Genomic DNA, 20,996 nt, shown 5'->3' with positions numbered 1-20,996 from the left:
ACCTTCCTGTCTTCATCTTCCAAGTGCTGGGATAACAGACATGTGCCACCACTCTTGGTTTTGTGCTGCCCAGGGTATAGTATAGTAACCAAGGTCTCGTGGATGGAAGGTGGGTACCCTACCACCTGAGCTACTTCCCAGCTCACTCATCCTGTCTTAGAAAAAGAGTGAAGATCTGGGAAGATAGTTCAGCAGGTAAAGCGCCTGTGTCACAAGCCTGAGGACCTGAATCTGGGTACTCAGAATCCGTGTAAAGCTGGGCACAGCAACACATATCTGTGATCCCAGTGTTTTTACAGTGAGGTGGGAGGCAGAGACAGTAGAATCCCTAGATATCCATGGGCCAGCTAGCCCGGCATACAGTGTCTAACAAGAGACCCTGTCAAACAAGGTGGGAAGTAAGGAATACAACACACACACACACACACACACACACACACACACACACACACACACCCTTCACAATTAAAAACACAGTACAACAAAAGACAACATGTAGTCATTGAACATTCGGTTGAAATGAATGCAGTCCTCAGCCTGCTAGGCAGAGAAGGGTCACATCCTTCCCCCGCCAGCCTTTTACAGAAGCCTGAACTTGACAGTACAGTCTTTTCTATCTGGAAGTCACACCAGATCAGGCACTATCTGTGCATCCTCTGTTAAAGTGTGTAGAGCACCATCTATGAGCCAGGCTCTGGGAAATGCTTGGGGGACAGAGGCTACTTGAGTCATCCCTCTCTCCCTGGCCCATTTTGCCTGTGGCTTCAGCCTTCAGTTGAAGCTCATTTCCTCCTGCATCTTTCTCAGCAGAGGATGTTCTAATGATGCTCCTAGTGGGTACCGAGAGGTTCCAGTCAGGCCATCAATGCTAAGGAGTAATCCTCTTTGTCAGGTTTCTGTTGAGCCTTCTGACCTGTATTGGGTTCCTCTCAGTCAGAACTTATTGGCATATTCATCTCTGCAACTCCAATATTTATTGAATACCAAATATAATATACAGCACAGTGTGTGTCACATGGCAAGTTGGGAGTTCACAGAATGAGCAGCTAAGTTTCAAGTGGGTGGACAACCAGAATCGGTAAGTTCAGATTGATTAAAGACAAGCTGAGGGACATCCAGGACTGGTTTCATTGCAAGTGACAGTTGTCCCCAGACTTGTCCCTACCTGTCTCTTACCTTGGCAGGCAACAAGTCACACCATAAAACTTCTTATCTTTCAGGAGTTGATTTATATTAGCCATCAGACGGCAAAAATATGGGCCTTCAGACTTTTACTGCCTTTTCATTATTCCCAGTGACACACAGAAATATCATTCAAAGCATTAGCAATTACTTTAGAAGGTGTGTGTTTGAAGGGCTTGGGGAGTGAGGTAAGTCAGGTTGTTTCTGCCAACAGGCCCAGGGCCTTCAGTGGGACTTGGAGCTAGTTCAAAAGCAGAACTGATCTTTCAGGCCTCATTTTCATCTCCATCAGCACCCTATCAGACACCTCATCCCCCTAGCCAGTTCCCATCTATGTATAATTTATGCATTTGATTGCAGGGGATTAATCTCTGCCTCATTCAATGGGGGTGGAGCGGGCAGATCCTATTCTTGTTTCTCACTGGAGCTGGCTCCTGTGTGTTTCCATAGATTACTTTCTGCTTCCTCCTGGAACTCTTGCTTTTCTAAGGATCCTTTTCTAAGTCACTGTCGTTTTTTTACTAAGTTCATAGGGATGGGTGGGATAGTGAGTGTGTGTAGGGACTTCTGTTTATGCAGGAAGTGGACTTGTTCCCAGCCTTCCTAGGAGGAGACCAGTTGATCCCTTATTGCCACGTAGAGACAGTCAGCCATTTTGAGGGTGGAGCAGGGATGCTGGGAGCCTCACCTGGCACCAGATCTGTGCCATTGGTCCCCATGCCCTGAGCTCTTATCTCCACTCTACCCTTCAAGTGTAGCTTCTTTGGGAGTAGAATGCAGGTAGAGGAATATTTGAGCCTCTTCCCTAACCTTAGACCATTTCATAATGCCACCTCTCCTCTGTCTTTTGTCCACAGCCCTTAAGGGAATAAATCATCTACCTCTAAAGTCCCAGAATTCCAACCTTGAAGCCCTTTTTGATGGCTCAGTCAGGGAATATGCTTGCTACCAAGTCTGAGGATCTGAGTTCAATTCCTTGGCCCCCACTTGGTGGAAGGAGAGAACTGACTCCAGCAAAGCTTTTCTCTGGCAGCTAGACAACTACTGTGGTCTCCGAACACACCCACACTAAACAAATAAACTTAATTTAAATAACTTTGTGTAGAATTTATTTTAGGTTCCTTGGTGTTTTGCCTACAGGAATGTCTGTGGGAGGAGGTCAGAAATCCTGGAACTGGAGTTGTAGACATGTGTGAGCTGCCATTTAGGTGCTAGGAATTGAACCTGGGTCCTCTGCAAGAGCAGCCAGGGCTCATAACCATTGAGCCATCTCTCCAGCCCATGAGACTTTAGGTGACTCGATGGCACCAGCTTTTAAAGTGTGAACTTTGTAGATGACACCTCTGAGTCTCAATGTCAAAAGGTTGGATACCTGTCTAAGGCGTTATAGCATTCTCTAGGGAAGTATGGATCTGAGACCTGTCACTACAGAAATAGTTTCCCTTTATTAATTCGGTGTTCCTTAGGTTTATTTAATCCCAGACCCTTTTATAAACCTAAATCAGAAAGACGGGCAAGCTTGCTGAGGCTGCTCACCCTGAGACACTGGCCATTGCAGGTCTAATGGCAGCAGTGCTCTACGGAACAGACTTTGAGAATAGTCTTTGGCATCCCCACTCTCCTCAGGTTACCAGCCACGCCTGTCCTATGGCATAGGCGGTACCACCAGGGCTGCAAGCACATATGGCCCTCGACCATGAAGGAGAGTTTATTGGAGACACCTTCTGGTTAACCTGCTGATCCCTAGCGCCAGCTCCTACCCTATCTGATGATCTTCTGCCTTCCTGCCTTGCTGCAGCCCTATCAGAGAAGCCAAAGCAGAATGCCTGCCTGCTTCCGGCCTGTCTGCTTCCGGCCCGCCAGCTTCCAGCTAGACAAGAGACACTGAACTGAGTGAGAACCCTCCGAGACTGGCTTGGCTGGAAGGGAGGCACTTAAGGCTGTGTTTAGCAGGATTCGTGCTGCGGGACCAGCTTTGCAGGGAGAAGGCATCCGACAGCTTGCAAGGCAAAGAAACAAACACTTCTCAGCACGAACCGCCTTCACAAGCGCATGGCGTGTGAAAGAATCCACCTGTCTCAACACCACTGCACCCACCCAGGTGACACCTAAAGCAGCAGCAGCCACCACCGCCTCCACCCCCAACAGCCAAAGTCATGTGAGAGGCATCAGCCTTTGCCTGTCATCGCCAAAAACAGAACCAGCCTAACTGGTACATTTTGTCCAACACAAATCTCAATGAGAGATGGGAAAAAATAGGAAGAAATGTAAGAGGCCCAGACTGGGTCAGGTCAGGCTGGAGGAACCTGTGTGGTAATAAAGCCCTGTAAGACCTTGTGATGTGTATTAGCTCAGGCCAGACACCTTCCTCATAAAGGACCTAGGCCAATGTTCATGGTTAACAACATATTTGTGTGCTAAAATAATAGAGATGACAACCCATCCCTGTAATCCCAGCGCCCCAGAGGCAGACCAACCTGGGTTACATACAGAATTCCAGGCCCACCAAAGTTTCTATAACGAGGCCATCTCAAAATTAAACAGGCTTTACAGTGGGCAAGGGCACTTCCTGCCAACCCCAGAGACCAGAGTTCTACCTGCAGCCCCGCACAGAGGAAGGTGTGTATGAGTCCTACGGTCGTTCTCAGATCTGCACACTCACCACGGCAGAAGCGCTTCTATATACAAAGGAAAGAAACATTAAAAACATGCAAAACTCCACTTTTTGCCTGGCATGGTGGTCATGCCTTATAATCCCAGCATTTTAAGAGGCAGAGGTAGGTTGTCTCTGTGAGTTCTAGGCCACTTTGGTCTACATAGTGAGTTCCAGGTCAGCCAGGGCTTCATAGAGAAGCCCTGTCTCAAACAAACAAACAAACAAACAAACAAAAAGGCCCAATTGTTTAATCCCTCCTCTACTACTACAGAACAAAACAAAATAAAACCCCATCAGCATGAACAAATACACACATAAGCTAATTAATAACAGCTGGTTTTAGGTGTTGCTGAGTGACTTGCACTGTGTATATACTTTGCTGCTAGATACCTGGGTATATGGGAGAGGAGACAAGAACACAAGAAAAAGCCAGACTGGAAGGGGCAGAGAAACAGTCTCTATGATTGATTATCAACATTGGCATCGGCGACTGCTTGTCTTTCTGACCTTTACCCACCCTGGAATAGGTTCCCCTGGTAAACAATTTCCAGCCCTGTCTGGTGATGCTATATATACTGTACAATAAATAGTACAGGGCCCATCCCGATAACCAGAGGGTGAAACAATGAGTCATCTATCTCTCCAGGCCGAGGCTCCGGGCTCTGACTGCTGTGATCCCTCATTCTGAAATGAAACCACAATGAAGTCTTTAGCACTTCCTTGTAGGGTACTGAGTAACAATCCCACTAACACTTTTTGTTTGTTCTATTCTGTTCTGTTTTGTTTTGTTTTTCTCAAGACAGGGTTTCCCTGTGTAATCCTGGGCTGTCCTGGAATTCACTCTGTAGACCAGGCTGGCCTCGAACTCAGAGATCCACCTGCCTCTGCCTCCCAAGTGCTGGAATTAAAGGAGTGTGCCGCAAAACCAGGCTTTCCTCACATTTATTCAAAAGACCCTATTTGCAAGACAACTGATTTTTCTGCAAAACTTCCACTCCCTAGCACTCTAACAAATAAAATGAGTGATTTTATTTTGTGTGTGACACTCTTTGGGGCAATTAATCAAAAATTACTTCGAAGGCTGTTCACTTTTGTTTCTGCCAAGAACTTGGAGCCCTCAGCTACAGCTTCATGTTTCTTGGGGGAAGCTGGGGAAGCTCTAAGCTTTCAGGGGAAACACAAAGCCTGGAAGTCACGAGGTATCCCCTGGTGTGTGCACGTGTGGGCAGGGAGGCAAGAGCACAAGAGAAATCAGGAAAGAGCAGAGTCCTGTTCCGTTAGTTTATTTGCCTCAGGCTGACCTTGAACCGTTGGCACCTGGTGACCTCGGGTGTACATCATCATATTTTGTCCGTGCTGTGCTCTTCTGGTGTTTTTTACATTTTAGATTCTTTTTTGTTGATGTTGTTTTGAGACAGGAGTTAGCTCTACAGCTCAGACTGGCCTGAATCTCGTGACCCCCCTGCCTCAGCCTCCACTGTCTGGGATAACAAGCACACATCTGTCACCTAGATAAAAATCTATCAGCAACATGGGGCCTCTGGGAACTTCTTGTCTGTTCCCCAGGTCACCACCTCGGTTTCTTGTCACTCTTTCTCTCTTGACAACTATGAAACTTCTAGAGCATACACACCCTGCCTGTTCTTTCAAATCTCTCGCCTTCACAACATTTCTAGCATTCTAGGACAATTTCCCCCATTCTTTCTTTGGCTAAATCCTATTTGTTCTCTAAGATCTAACTCAGCAAAACATTCTCTGGAAATTCTTCCAATGGATGGGCAAGATGGTAAAACCTAACAACCCAAGTTTGAGTCCCAGGCCCCACATGCTAGAAAGAGAAAACTATTTGCACAAATTGTTCTATAGCTCTCCTGTGAATACTATGACACGGTCCTCACAAAAGAAATCACCAATTTTGCTTTGGTTTATTAAGAACATGAAGTTCATGAACTTAAGTTATGAAAACTAATAACAGCTGAGAGTGTAGGTCAGAGGTAGTTTGCTTGCCTACCATCTGCAAGTCTTGGTTTTGATACCCAGCCTTCTTGCAATAACAATAAAAATACATGTGTTTGTGGGTATTCATGAAAAATAATGGACCAGCTTGTTTAAGCTGAGTTGACCCAGGCTTTCTCTGATTTCAGCTCATGGCTGCAAAAGAGGAATGTTTTACTTAGAGCAAAGTCTGGGTCATGGGACAGAATAAATGGGGCATCTGCATTGAGCTCTGAATCCAAGCAGGAAGCCCCTCTGTAGACTGCCAACCATTTAAACAGCCCCTGCTGTGTTCACAGGGCAGGAGAACACAGACTGGAGCAGGAGCCCTGGGGGCAGAGAGACTGCTCTCTACTCCAGCACTGTTTTTGCAAAGCCTATTGGATGGAGATGAAGCCTTGTATGGGGACCGATTGATGAGAACTCTTTTTCTTAACCACCGCTGTGTGAACAGGCCTGGAGTAGTAACAAGAGTTCTGAATATTAAAGCTGACAGTCCGTCACCTACAGCAGGGGGCAAGAACAATGTACGCTCCACCAAAGAGCAGAACTATTCAAACTGCAGTCCTATGAAAGGAACATCAAACTTGAAGATGCATCAGAAACACCTTGAACATCACCGGAAGCATCAGAGACACATTGTAGGGCCCCAGTCCCCAGAGGCCCAGATTCAGTAGTCTGAAGTAGGCCAGAGTTACATTTGTACAGAGTTTAAGGTAATGTTGAGTCTGTTGGTACAGGGGTCATGTTTTAAGAGGCGTTGGCCTAGAGGAGCCACACTAGGCCAAATAACTCAGCCAGGAGGCTAATAATGTTACTTAGGAAAGTGGAGTTAGCCTCCAGAGATCATTTGAAATTAGCATGCTGGTCAGTTGGTCCAGCTTTGAAAGGTGGAGCTCTGGTATAACAATCCTGAACAGTGACAGGAGCCAGCCACTAGATTTTCAGAAAATTTGCAAACTGTTTTGTTGGTAGTGACGTTTTGTTTTGCTTTTTGAGACAGTCTTGCTAAGTAGGTCAAGCTGGCTAGAACTCACCATCCACCCAGTGTCTGCTTTCCAGGTGCCAGGGTTACTACAGGGTAGTAACAAACTGGTTAACTGTTGTAAAATGACACTTCTTTTTTTCAGTGATAAGGCTTAAACTCCAGGCTTTTTAAATGCTAAATAAGCATTCTACAACTAAACCGGATGGAATTAGACCCATTCATCCGCAGCACAAGGCACAAGCACTTTCTTTGCCAATTGGCTCAGGTGTGTGTGTGTGTGTGTGTGTGTGTGTGTGTGTGTGTGTGTGTGATTTTTGTTCAATCATGGTTAAATTAAAATCAGTTTAGTTCCAACAGTTTAGTAATGGGCAAGCAAAGTACTCCAAGATTGAATCACAGATGTGGAATTTACAATTGAATAATGTGCTTTTATTTCTTTCTTAAAAAAAAAAAAACAAAAAAAACAATCAAAACTGTATGCAGGCTGGAAGGATGGTACCGCAGTTAAGAGCACTGACTGCTCTTCCAGAGGACCTGAGTTTAATTCCCAGCAACCACATGGTGGTTCACAACTATCTGTAATGGGATCTGATGTGTCTGAAGAGAGTGACAGTGTACTCACATAAGTGAAATAAATAAATGCATCTTTAAACAAAAACTGTATGCTTTAAATGTTTTTGTTTTTATTTTTAAATGTGTGTGTGTGTGTGTGTGTGTGTGTGTGTGTGCATGTAGGTATATGCACATGAATGCAGGTACCCATGAGGACCAGAGGTGCCCCATCTCCCGGGAGCTGCAGCTGCAGGCCACTGTGAACCATCCAGTGCTGGGAACCAAACTCTGGTGCTTTGGAAGGACAGCATGCACTCTAAGCCACCAAATCATCTTTCCAGCGCTTGAATTTTTTTTTTTTTTTGTCTTTGTATATTGTACATATACATTCATAGGCTCAGACCACCACAACAAAATACCATAGGTTGAGTACCTTAATCAACAGAAAATTACTTTATTTTAGATGCTACAAACTTCAGGATCAATGTTCTAATTGTTTGGTTTTCAGTAAAGCCATTCTTCTTGTCTTCATGGCCACCTTCCCTCTATGTCCTTCCATAGCTTTTTCCTTCCAGTGTCTCTCCTTATGAGGTCACTGATTCTGTTGCAGTTAGGGCTAATGTAAAACTTGGGAAAGGGACACAAATATTTAATCAGTAGCAAGCATTTGTGTATAGATAGACAGATTTTATGTTTTTCGAGAAGGCTAGTGTTTTAAAGTCTTTAAAAAAAGATTTATTTATTTATTTATTATATATATGAGTACACTGTAGCTGTCTTCAGACACACCAGAAGAAGGCATCAGATCCACAACAGATGGTTGTGAGCTACCATGTGGTTGCTGGGATTTGAACTTAGGACCTCTGGAAGAGTAGTCAGTGCTCTTAACCACTGAGCTATCTCTCCAGCCCTTAAGGCTCTTTTAAAATTGTTAGTTTTTATTTGTATGCGTACACTTGCCCCGCTCTTTGTGTCTGTATGTCTTGTCTGTGCATTTGTGTGTCTGTGGGATTGTGAATGACCAGAGGTCAATTCATGTATCTTCCTCTATTGCTCTACAAATTATTTATTTGTTTGTTTGTTTGAACTGAACCTAGACTCTTCTGTTTTATCTAGACTGGCTAGTCAGTAAGCCCTAGGGGCCCTCTTGCCTTTGCCTTCATAGCACTGGGGTTTCAGGTAGGTACCACCATGTATGTTTTTTAATGTGGATGCTGGGATTTGAACTCAGATTTTCATCCTTATTCAGTAGGTACTTTACCCACCATGGCCCCTCCTCAATCTTCAGAGCTGGTTTTTAAACATTTCCCTCATGGTCTCTTTGCTCTTTATCTTCCGAACAGGAAAGTCTAGCTGAAGACTTAGGCTGAGCCTTGCCTGGAGTGAGCACAAACGGTCAAGCAACCCTTTTACAGAATTCTGTCCCAGTGGGTAAGTTCTTCTAGACTAGTTTCCTGTAACACTTGTTGCAAATGTCCTCAAGTATGTTTCTGGCTCTTTCCTTCTGCCAGGTCATTTGGTATACTTCCCTAGGTAAAGAGATGCCCTGTAAGTGGCAATATTTGCAGACCCAGAGGCACACTCTTCCCAGAGAGCACACGTTCATTCTCTTTTCTATAAGGATACCATCGCACATAGAATAGGCATTGACAAAGACCTCCCACCCTCACTAGCAGGAGGAACGGCATAGAATGCAGAGGAGCCGCCTAGAGGTGGGCATTGGTAGCAGTGTGGGCAACGCAGAGTCTTTCCAGAGCCACAGAGACCGGGCCCATTCACAGAGATCCTTGAGAATTCTCTGATATCCAGGAGAAGGGAGACCCAGGCCTACAGCTGCTCGGGAAGGGCTGTCCTAGTCTAGTGATGTACGAGATCTCATCTGTACCTTGTTTGTCAAACTCCATCTTCCTTGTGCAATGAAAATGTTCATCTTAGGAAGGGCAACAGCTCAGCCAGAGAGATCAGCCATGTGATGTATGATAAAATGTTTTGAGTCTATGACAAATGTTCCAGAGAAATAGTATAAGGGAGGAAAGGGTTATTTTTATGTCACAGTTTTGAGGGTTTCAGTCCATCATATTGGGGAGAGCATGACAGAGCACAGCAGTTTACATCATGGTGGCCAGAAATCAGGCAAAGAGAAAGAACACTGTTTCTAGCAAACTTCCTCTCGGTTTTCCTTCTGTACCCCCATCCTCTGGGATGTAGAGTGTTGCCCACCTTCAGGGTGGTTCCCCCTCCTTCACTTGGTAAGTCTTCTCTAGTGACACCCTACAGACACACCCAGAGGTACGCTTTACTGAGCTTGGTACTTCTCAACCTAACCAAGTTGTCGATCAATATTAACTGTTACAAGTTCGTCCTGTCACCCCCACACACAAGCACATCTTCTTAATCATTGTGTTTCATTTGGGTCATCAAAGGCCCCTTTCTTCATAGTGCAGACCTTGGTCAGCCCATTTTCAAGAATTCTGTGCTCTTCATGCTTCTAATACTATTTAAAGATTCAAGTTCAAAGTCTCCTCTGAGACTCAAGCAAAAGTATTATCTGGTAGCACCTGTACAATAATAATCATGCTTTCTAAATACACAGTGATACAGAGCACACATTATTCTTTTTTTCCTTTTTCCTCAGACAGGTGTCTCTGTGTAGCTCTGGCTGTCCTGGAACTCACTCAGTAGACCAGACTGGTCTTGAACTCATAGAGTTCTGCCTGAGTCTGCCTCCTGAGCGCTGGGATTAAGGGCAAGTGGTCAGAGTGCACATTCTTATCCTCGAAGGAAGAAACAGGAACCTAAAGGAGAAATGAGATAAAAGCAGGACCAAAACCCATCAGGGAAGACTTCAAATGCTGTAGCTCCATGCCTGGACCGTGGTACATGGTGTCCAATATGACCTCCAATTCCAGAGAAGCTTAGGCATCTCTGACCATCCAGATTTTCTAGTTGCAGTCCACATGGTCTCTGTCCTATGCTGGCTATGTGATTTCCCTGAAGATTCCACACACACACACACACACACACACACACACACACACAAAGATATGTGTGTGTGTATGTATGTATGTATGTATGTATGTATGTATGTATTATTGGTCCCCTACTAGGGTCTCTAGTGCATCTATGTTTTCATGCACTGATCCCTCAGGGGTCACCTGCAGGGAGCTGGGCTCTGTCACACATCGCCTGGCTTCATAGGTCTTTCCTCTGAAATCTGAGAGAAAATGCCTGTGACCCTGGAACTCTTGCAATCTGTCCTCCAGCCAAAGCATCACATGATGGAGCTGGAGCTGTTCCAGCTGCACCCTCTTAGACCATGGCTTCAAGTCAGGTCCTAACCCAAACCCAGACCCCGGCCCTAACCTCTGAGTGCTTATATAACTAAACATGGTAACACTGCATCCAGTGGCAGGTCAGACAGGAGTGGGTCCCTGGGTGGCTGTGTTACTTACTTTTCTCGACTGTGGCAGCATGCTGGTCACAGGTAACTTTAGGAATGAAGGGCTTATGGTTTAAGGTAGAGGTGCAGTAGGGGAGGGGGGAATCCTCCGTCAGGGAGGGAAAAGAGCACCAGCAGAAGTATGAGTGTTCACACAACAGCCACACCCAGGACCCAGAGAGCAAGTAGAAAATGAACCTAGGCTATAAAATCTCAAAGCTGGTCCCCAGGGACCCAATTCCTCCAGTGTGATTTCACCTCTAAAAGATTCCATGACCTTCCGAAGTTCGGTCAACTGGGAACTAAGTGTTCAAACACATGAGCCTTTTGGGGACATGTCACTATCAAACCACCACTGCGGCCCTATTTTATCCCCCTTAGCCTGTGACAGTGGAGTCCTGCTGTTTCCGGTTTGCTCAAACCTTTTCTCCTCTAAGAGAACAGAGGTTGGAGCTTTTCGTCTAGGAGGGAAGAAGAGCTGGTGTGTCTGGAGATCAGTGTGAGTGATTCTCACACACCTCACACAGGTCTGAGGAGACAGGATGACCAGGAGCTCTGAATTCACCTACTTGGTTTGTTTCTGTCCGACACTCCAACATCATGTCTGCAAACATGATGTGCACAGGCCGGCAGGAAGCCAGAACTGACTTCAGATGTGAACGAGGCCACTTAATAGCCTCTCTGTTGGGCAGGTCCATCAAGTGGGAATGCAAATGTACTGAGAACTGTATACAAGGCAGGGTGTTTCCTTGTTATAAGTGATTGGAAAGTAACTCTAACAGTTAGGTCATGGTTGTGGTGAAGTATCTGATAAAAGCAACTTAACGAAAGGGCTTATGTTGGCCCACAGATTGAGGGTCCAGTCGATTGTGTGGGAAGGGCATGGTGACAGGAGCATGAAGGAGAGAGAAAGAGAGAGAGAGAGAGAGAGAGAGAGAGAGAGAGAGAGAGGGAGGGAGGGAGGGAGGGAGAGGTGGGGGGCGGGCTATGAATTTGCTGGCTTAGGACTGAACCATCTATCCTGGGATAGATCTTGCTGGCTTCTGGTATGGGTGGATCTAGACAACTAATTAAAACCCCCAGGCCCTGCCGTCCACCACTCTTTGCCTCTACACTCCACTTCCTCTATGCTGGCCCCCTGTCAGATGGGCATCTGCTCAGGGTGGGAGGACGGCTGCCCAAACTTCAGTCATACATATGGTCAGACTCCCACTCTGCAGTAAGGAAAACAACACTCCTCCCAGTGACACCCACACAGACCCTGGGCTTCACTTCTTCCCCACATACTGAATCTGTACCAGTGGTGAATCCAGGGAGCTAATGACCCTATGTGGGTCACTTGCATATGGTCTGGAGCCAGGATAAGGCCTGACCCATAGCACAAGAACCACACTCACACTAGGAGCAGCTTCCCACGGAGAGGTAAAGAAGTAGTTACTGAATGCCTGCTCCACCTACCCCTGCTAGGCCCTCATCTCTGGTTTGGTTTGGTTTTGACTGTGAACTCTCACAGTGTGGAGCTGGAGTGCAGAGCCAGCTCAGTGGTTAAGAGAATTTACTGCTCCTGCAGAGGGGACACCAAGCAGCTCACAACTGCCTGTAACTCTAATTCCGGGGGATAAACCAGCTTCCTCAGACACCGGCGTGCATGTGGCATGCGTAGAAACACGGAGGTACACATATACACATTAGTGTTCTCTGCAGATAACTACCATTTCTGGAGATATCGGTGCAGACCTTCAATCCCAGCATTCTGGAAGCTGAGGCAGGAGGATTTCCAGTTTAAGGATAGCCTGGCTATCTATCAAGAGCCTGCTCTCAGCACACTCCTTCCACAAAGAATAGCTAGGACAGAGCTAAAGGCTTTGTGGAGTTGCACTTAATTATGTAGGTCAGAAAAAGACATTAGAATAGGTGACAGAGAAGGTCATATGCACAATACCCAGCATATAATAGGTAATAAATATGAGTTAAAAAAGAAACAAAAGGGAAAGAACATGACTGCTTCTAGGTATGGCGAAGAAGAAAGTTTATTATGGATACGTAGGAAAGCACAGCCAGAGGCAGAGACATTCGCAAGTCCAGAGTGGTCATGACCCTGAACCATGTGGGAGAGAGAGAGGAGCAGGAAAAAGGCAGAGAGGGGAACCAGATGCAGCATCCAGGAGGCCAAAGATATAAAGAGGGCAGGTGACCAAAATGGTTGGATTACCCGGGAAAGAACAGCTTAGACCCCTGGCTGGAGAGCTTAGGGTAGGGAGCAGAGTGTCAGGCGGGCCCTGGGACAGGTAAGGGCTGAGGGAGGCTGGTAGAACCTGGTGGCCAGGTCCACTCTGATATGTTAAGAAGGCACCTCAGCCCTTGGTCCTAGGTTTGAAACCTAACAGAGTATTTAAATAAATTTGATCTTCATCAGCCACTAATCTCATACATTATTAAGCACATAACCGACGCTGAATGAATAACATGTATGACGTATTTCTGCATTTCCTTACTCTGCTAATTGCACAAAGGATTCGGTATAACACATAGGAAATCCATTCAACAGGACAGCAAAATATAAACAGAAAAATACAACTGGGCCCAAGGGAAAACATAAATGAGCATAGATTAACAAGATGTGCAGAAAAAGAAAGTAGATTCGTGGAGATGATGGGATCCATTGGTGGATTTGGCTTTGAGTTTCCTGGCAACCAAAGGGAAAAAGGGAAACAATTTGTCAAACTCTCATAGTTCAACAGGGTGTGTGTGTGTGTGGGGGGGGGTGGTGGTGGAATCATTTCTTGTGGAAACTAATTCAACATGTCAGCTTTTGGATACACAAGTTCTCATGGGCAGGGTGAGCTGGAGAAGGGAATGGGCCCAGATACTGAAAAGCTCTTATTCAGAGAGAGAACAGCAGTGCAGGAAATGACATGACAGTAGTGTCCCTTTAGTATGACAACTGTCTGCTGTACCTTAAATGACAGGGTGAGGTGTCATTTAGGGGCTTTAACATTCAACTCCTTTGGGAGACGGGACTGGGGAGGGACTCAAAGGGACAGGCTCCTAAGTTTGTACCTGCGAAGAGGCTTGACTCAAAGTCTCAGAAATCTCCAAGTGCTGTTTCTGAGGCGGCGAGCCGGGGACTACTACTACCCTTCTCCCTTGGTGGGACGTCTCTTCTCAGCTCCAAGGTCAGGAAAGAGTTAAGTGTGGTGACCCAAATCTGCAGCCCCATTTCCAGCACGCTGAAAATTACTTTTTAATCCTAGCTTTCAGGGCTTGCCTGGGGAGCCATCTGCCATCCCCTCCCCCCACCTCAGGCACCAGGGGATTATACCCACCTGCCTAGCTGCACTTGCTTTCCTGGGGCCGAATTCGGCTCCTGCCCTTCCAGACAATAATAATCTGGAGGATGACTATTTCATATATGGAGCTGGGGAGACAGCATAGGGTTTTCCACACAATGAAGCCTAATCTTCCAGCTCAGACAAAATGGAAACCGCTCTGAAAGATGAGATTCCTCGGGGGAAGGGGGTGGGGTGAACGGTGATCAGAAGCCTCAGTGGCGCCCTGCCATCTGTTGTGGGTACCCCTGAGGTAGCATGCCACTGACCTTTTAACTGGGCTCCAATATTTGAGAGCCCCAGAGTTCTGTAAGTGAGTGGTGGCTATGGCTGTAGCTTACTGGGCAGAGTGTCTGCCTGGAGTGAGTCCCTGGTCCCACCCTGGGCACTACATAAACCAGCCACGGTGGCATGTGCCTACAACCCTAGCTTTGGAGAGGTAGAGGCAAGAGGATCTGAAAGTTCGAGGACATCCTTGGTTACATAGAGGGTTTGAATCTAGTCTGGGCAACAGACCCCATCAAAAAGAGTGACACACCCAAGCAAACTGAACAGAAGTCCTTGAACTCTGCTGAATCAAAACCCAGAGAAAAGACCTAACTGGGTACTTTGTCCCCTAAGAGCTCCAGTAACCAATAGACCAGAGAGAGGAGTCAGCCAAGAGCCAGGATCATGTGTGCTGTGACGGGGGTCTTTGGACTGACACTTAAAAAATAATAGCACCAGGTGGACCCATCAACGAGACAGGACAGTCTACGGAAAAGGAGTGGAAAGGGCAGAGGCCTGAGTTAGGCTGATGTTTTCTAAGATGAGACGGAGAAAGAGGAGGGAGAGTCTTTCTTGCATAGCTGGTCTCAAAGTATCAACGGCAGGTGCAGCCCTGATGGTGAACAGTCCAGCAATGACACCTGAAATGACGGAGACACACATCCTTTTACACAGATAATCCACGTGGAAGACTTTATCTTGAAAATACACACCCACACAGGCACACTGACACACTGACAATGCCATTCAATGCAGCATTGTCTGCTACGGCAAAAGGTTGGGAATGACCTAAATGTCCACCAACGTGAGGCTGGCTCCCAGGATGATAGTGCACTCACACAAAGAGCATGCTGCCATAGGAAAGGGAACAAAGGGGTTCTTTATACTCCGCTATGAAACAACTCTAAGCGCATTGTTAGGTGATAGAGAAGCAAAGGAAATACCCAAGTACATGCTTGGCCCTGGCTTCTTTTTTTTTTTTTTTAATTCAAACTGGTGACAGGTGGGTAGTCAGGGAGAGGGGAATGGGAAAATTCTCCTGGGATTTTTCAAACTGTGGAATATGGGTAGTTTATATATGTAATATATAAACTATATATATATATGTGATATATGCTTATATGTGGGGGTGGACTGGAAGTGAGGCACTTGCCTATCATTTATGAAGCTCTGAGTTTGATTCCCCAGCACCACAAAAACTAGCAATAACAATCAGTAGTAATAGCGGTAGTGATGAGTATTAAAAGGTATGGGGCATGAAGAAGGACATGACCAGCCTTTAATGAGGAGAGGGAGGATCATTCTCTAGAGAAGACAGTGGATGCTGCGTCCCAAAGGGTGTCTGGGAGTCAAGCGCTTTTTGTTAGAGGAGAAATAAAATCAGGCAAAGCAGAGGACTATGGCATGCTTACCGAAAGGACAGAACAAAACAAAAAACAGCCTGCTTGTTAATACTACCAACATCAACACTGGTCTGTGTCTAATGCATGGGATTTCAAATTCCTTAACTCTCTTCCCTGTAAGAGTTGAATGGAACATCTCTGTGTTTGCTTAACATACCTAATCTCTGGAAGAGAGTGCATGCAGCTGCCAAAATCAAATCCAGGAAAGTGGACTCAGGGTTGAAAGACGGGCTGGCAAAGACACTGGACCTTTTCCCCACCCCCTCTCTTTAAAAGATAGGGTCTTCTAATTTTTATTAAATTTATTTGTGTGTGTGTGTGCGCGCGCGCACGCGCAAGAGAGAGAGAGAGAAAGAGAGAGAGAAAGAGGTGGACTCACAAGATCTTCACCTGAGTGTCCACCCCTCCCAACAAGTTGTATGCAATTCTGCCCTAATTGCCTGTAACCTCACCGAAGAGCAGTTATGTCAGATGGGAAAGACTAGGGAAAAGTCACCATCTATGGTGGGCATAGACTTTCCAGGATGGTTACTTTAAGACCACTCACATTTCTATCTATAACCCTTCATCTATGCTCCATAAAGAAACCTAGCACATTCATTGGTTCACCAGTTTGGTTTACATTTCCTAGGGAAGGAATTTTCACAACATACCTGTTATCCTGGCATTTCTGAGGTAGAGGTAGGAGGATTGTGGGGTTAAATGGAATGTTAATTAAATGGGATGATGTCCCAGCTTAGGGTTACCATTGTAGTGATGAAACACCATGACCAAAAGCCAACTGGACAGGAAAAGATTTATTTGGCTTATATTTCCACGTCACTGTTTATCATGGAAGGAAGTCAGAACAGGAACTCAAACAGGGCAGGATCCTGGAGGCCGGAGCTGATGCAGAGACCATGGAGGGGTGCTGCTCTCTGGCTTGCTCCATGTAGTTTGCCTGAACTCAGAACCCAGGTCTAGGGGTGGTCCCATCTACAATGGGCTGGGCCCTCCCACCTCAGTCTCTAATTAAGAAAACACCCTACAGGCTTGCCTACAGCCTGATCTCATGAAGGCATTTTCTCCTTTAAAGTGCTTTTCTCTCCAATAACTCTAGCTTGTGTCCAGTTGACATAAAACTAGCCTGCACAGGTAATAATTTCAATTCTACTTGGAAAGCAGCCAGGGAACACTAGTTGACACAGCAAGGCCAAGCTCCACCCATGACTAGCTGATTCCTTAGCTTGTGTTCTTTCCCCTCAAGTAAATCATAAAATCACAGTGAAGGTGGGAATAGGGTCAGTGGGGTCCCTGACACTCAGGAGCATTGACCTTGAGGGTTTTTTTGTTGCCCATAGTATCTCTGCCAAGAAGCATACACAAATGCTTTTTGCAGGCTCACAAATATGTTCTTGTCTGGAGGTCACATGGATAAAAGGGGAGGCCAGGTGTATTGCTAAGACTAACTTCCCCTCTGAGAAATGTGTTCTCAAAGCTGTTCTAGACATCTGCTCCCATGTCAGAGACGCCGTGGACAAGGCCCGAACCACGTGCCTTCTCTTCCGTGGAACCCAGTTCTCTAATCTATCACCCCTAGCTGCCTCTTTAGGCTGATGTGAGTGACTAATGAAAGGAAGTATCTGTTAATGACCGCACAGCAGACTGCAGACTAGGATGGCCTCCAAGCCGTCTGAGCCAGACATCTTTGACTCCACCAATGACTACATTTTACAGTGTGATCAAATGGAAGTGCAGGAGCTCACTCCACATTAACCAGCCAGAGCTGTCACCTTGAACTCCCCTCAGCTGCCACCCCCTCCAGATGACAATACCCACAGGTGGGTGGGGAGGACACTGAGCCCATAAATACACACGGGCAATATCCATATATTCCAAATGTTTGTCCTTGGCAAGAGCTGCAGCTGTCCCTTAATGTAGCTAAATGAAGTGGAGGAAAATCAGAAAAATGCAAATGAGCTTCTTATTTTAGGCAAATCAATCTCAGCAATGCTCATATCTGATCAGGCTTATCTTTAGGACGATCATTAGAATAATGGATTAATGTGAAAGTTTATTTTTACCCTGCCTGCTCTCACTCCTCAAAATCCTTCAAAGCTTATTCTGATTCTGCCTGGCACCCCAAAAGAGAGGAAACCCTTTACAGGTCGTTTAAAAGACAGCATTCCCGACATTAGCTGGCGACAATGCTGGCTGGCTATCTCAGGGTATGCCGGGCTCGCGGCAAGGTCACCCAGCACCACTCCACCCCGACTTCTCACCAAATACCTAAACCACCTGCTGCCTCACTGGCTTCGGCAGTTTTCCTAAAGAAATCCCAGAAAGGCATGAGTAAGAATAAGACTATAAGGGGCTGTGTGTGTGTGTGTGTGTGTGTGTGTGTGTGTGTTGAGAGACAGTCTGGATGTAGGCTAGCCTTGAACTTACCTCCAGCCCAGGTTGGAATCCACTTTACAGAGTTGTTGTGCCAACCAGGTAAGAACTGTATGCATAAAAAGCTGATTGGGGGTATGTGGTAAAATACCAAGCACTTAATATGCACCCAGTACTGTCTGTTTGAGACAAGGTCCCCTGTAGCCCAGGCTGCTCCCAAATTCATCCTCCAAAGTGTCAAGACTGCAGGCATGTGTATCAAGACCAGCTTTATGTGGTGCTGGCAATGGCACCTGGAACCTCTTACATGCTAGGTATGTGGGTGTGAACATGCCAGGGGAGGCGCACACACATGGCTGAATTAAATCCCAGCCACCAGAACTGTCCTGTATGTGCAAATATTTATTTTGCAGCAACAGTATTACAAGGTAGATGTTTTGAGTTTTGCAAAAAAAAAAAAAAAAAAAAAAAAAAAAAATCTAGAAGTAGGGAAGGAGCCCTGACACCCCATTCTGAGGCTTTCTCTGTTCTATTGAGGAAGCAGCTTGAGAAGTCAGCCCTCCCTCCCCCGGGCCTTGTAGAGAGGAGACTCAGAGCTTACTCATTTCAAATATTAGGGCTTTTTTTTTTTTTTTTTTTTTTTTTTTTTTGTCAAAGCTATAATGAACCGCAGACAACGGTAAGCTGGAGAAATTGGTCTTTGTGTATGAATCCAGGACTATGTGTCTGCACATAAAACAAAAGCTCAAATTCTTAGAAACAGCTCTACCAGGGCTGGGAGATGCTTAGTCAGTGTCCTAGTTTTATTTCTGTTGCTGTGATAAAATACCCTGACCAAAAAAGCAACTTAGGGGGAAAGGGTTCATTCCGATTGTAATCCTAGATTCTGGTCCATCATTTCGGGAAAGTCAAGGCAGCAGGAACTTGAGTCCCTGGTCACATCCACAGGCAAGAAAAGAGATAAAAAGAATGAGAATGCACGAATGTATACTACCCAGCTTACTTTCTCCATTCTTATATCTAGTCCAGAACCCAAACCTAGGGAATGGTGCCACTCAAGGTGGCTTGGGTCTTCCCACATCAGCTAATGCAAATAACCTCTTCCTCCCACGACTCTTCAAGACAGGCTAACATAATCTAGACACTCTTCCCAGGCGATTCTGAAGTGTGTCAACTTCACAATTAAAACTAAACATCACAACCAGTAATGCCTCACAAACACAAGGATCATGGCAGACTGTGTCTGTAACTCTAGGCTGAGAGCCTCATCCACCGCTGCTGCCGCCTCCTCCTTCTGCCGCTCCTGGTACTACTTGTGTGTTCCTTCAGTGCGGACCTGGTGCCTCTTTTGTGAAGTGGCAGCTGAGGAGACTCCAGCGCTGGCCATGGCCAACGAGAAACCCAAGGAAGGAGTCAAGACTGAGAACAACGATCATATTAATTTGAAGGTGGCGGGACAGGATGGTTTTTGGTGCAGTTTAAGATTAAGAGGCACACACCACTTACTAAACTAAAGAAAGCCTATTGTGAACGGCAGGGTTTGTCATTGAGGCAGATCAGATTCTGGTTTGATGGACAACCAATCAACGAAACAAACACACCTGCACTGTTGGAATCAGAGGATGAAGATATGATTGATGTGTTCCAGTAGCAGACAGAAGGTGTCTACTAAAAAGGGAACCTGCTACTTTACTCCAGAATTTTGTTATAGACCAAGAACACATTCTCAATTAGAAAGCCACAATTTGGTGCCACCACATCTTGACTACTACAGTTTTCTCTCTTCTTTCATCTCTCTGTCCCCATTTCTTTACTGTACATTAAGTAACTGGTGTATGTGCACAAGCATATTGCTCTTTTTTTTTTCTTTTTTCTTTTTTTCCTTTTTTAAACTAAATGGCCAATGTTCTCTTTTGGTTGACATCAGATGGAGATGGTCTGGGGAAAGAAAGTACTGGTTCTGTGAAAATACCCCCTTCTCCATTAGTGGCAGCTCATTCAACTCTTCTCTTTATATCCCAGTAAGTTATTTTGCTCTCACTGTTTTAACAAAAGACCCAACAACACAAAATCCTTGCATACCTTGTTTGATTGGAGAATTTTAATGTTTTTCATTTATCATTGTAAAATCAAGGACAATTTTATAACTTTTTTGTATGTAGCTGTTACATGTAGGGCAATCTGTCTTTAAGTAGGGATAAATTACTCTTGAACAAAATGACCCTAGATAGTTTTCCCTTCAAGTCAAGTGTCTTGTTGTTTAAATAAACTTCTTGTTTAAAATGAAAAAAAAAAAAAAAAAAAAAGACAGGTGGGTCTCAGTGACTAGTCAGCCTAGTTGAACTGATGAATTCTAAGTTCAGTATTTGACCCTGTCTCAGAACACTAAGATAGAGAGCAATCAAGGATATCAACCTCTGTATCAGAGGAATGAGAGAGAGAGAGAGAGAGAGAGAGAGAGAGAGAGAGAGAGAGAGAGAGAGAGAGAGAAAGAGAGAGAGAGAGAGAGAGAGAGAGAGAGAGAGAGAGAGAGAGAGAGATATGTTACGGTGCATGCTTGCATGCTTGTAATTTGTAATTTCAGGGCTAGAAAAGTGGAAACAAGAGGAGTCCCTGAGTCCCTGAGCAGCCACCCTAATGTTTTCAGGCCAGTGAGAAGCTATCTTAAAAACAAAAAGGTAGACAATGCTTGAAGAACAGCACATAAAGCAAAATGCACAAGATTGTCTTTTGGTCTGTGCAAACACACACACACAGGTACACACACACAAACATCATGGTGTAATCATTAATGCTGGTCTCAAGACAAGAT

The 20,996-nt window shown here is 45.5% G+C and overlaps 1 pseudogene across 1 annotated transcript; it reads left to right on the top strand.

Annotated features, from left to right (window-relative positions):
• The first annotated feature begins 19,569 nt into the window (after window positions 1-19,569).
• On the top strand, window positions 19,570-19,856 carry LOC308426574 (small ubiquitin-related modifier 2-like; annotated as a pseudogene). Its single transcript has one exon. The product of its transcript is annotated as a small ubiquitin-related modifier 2-like (transcript).
• The last annotated feature ends 1,140 nt before the right edge of the window (window positions 19,857-20,996 follow it).

Source organism: Micromys minutus (assembly GCF_963924665.1).
Source record: "Micromys minutus genome assembly, chromosome: 10".
In the NCBI taxonomy this organism is placed as follows: Eukaryota; Metazoa; Chordata; class Mammalia; order Rodentia; family Muridae; genus Micromys; species Micromys minutus.
This window is presented reverse-complemented; position numbering and strand designations above follow the sequence as displayed.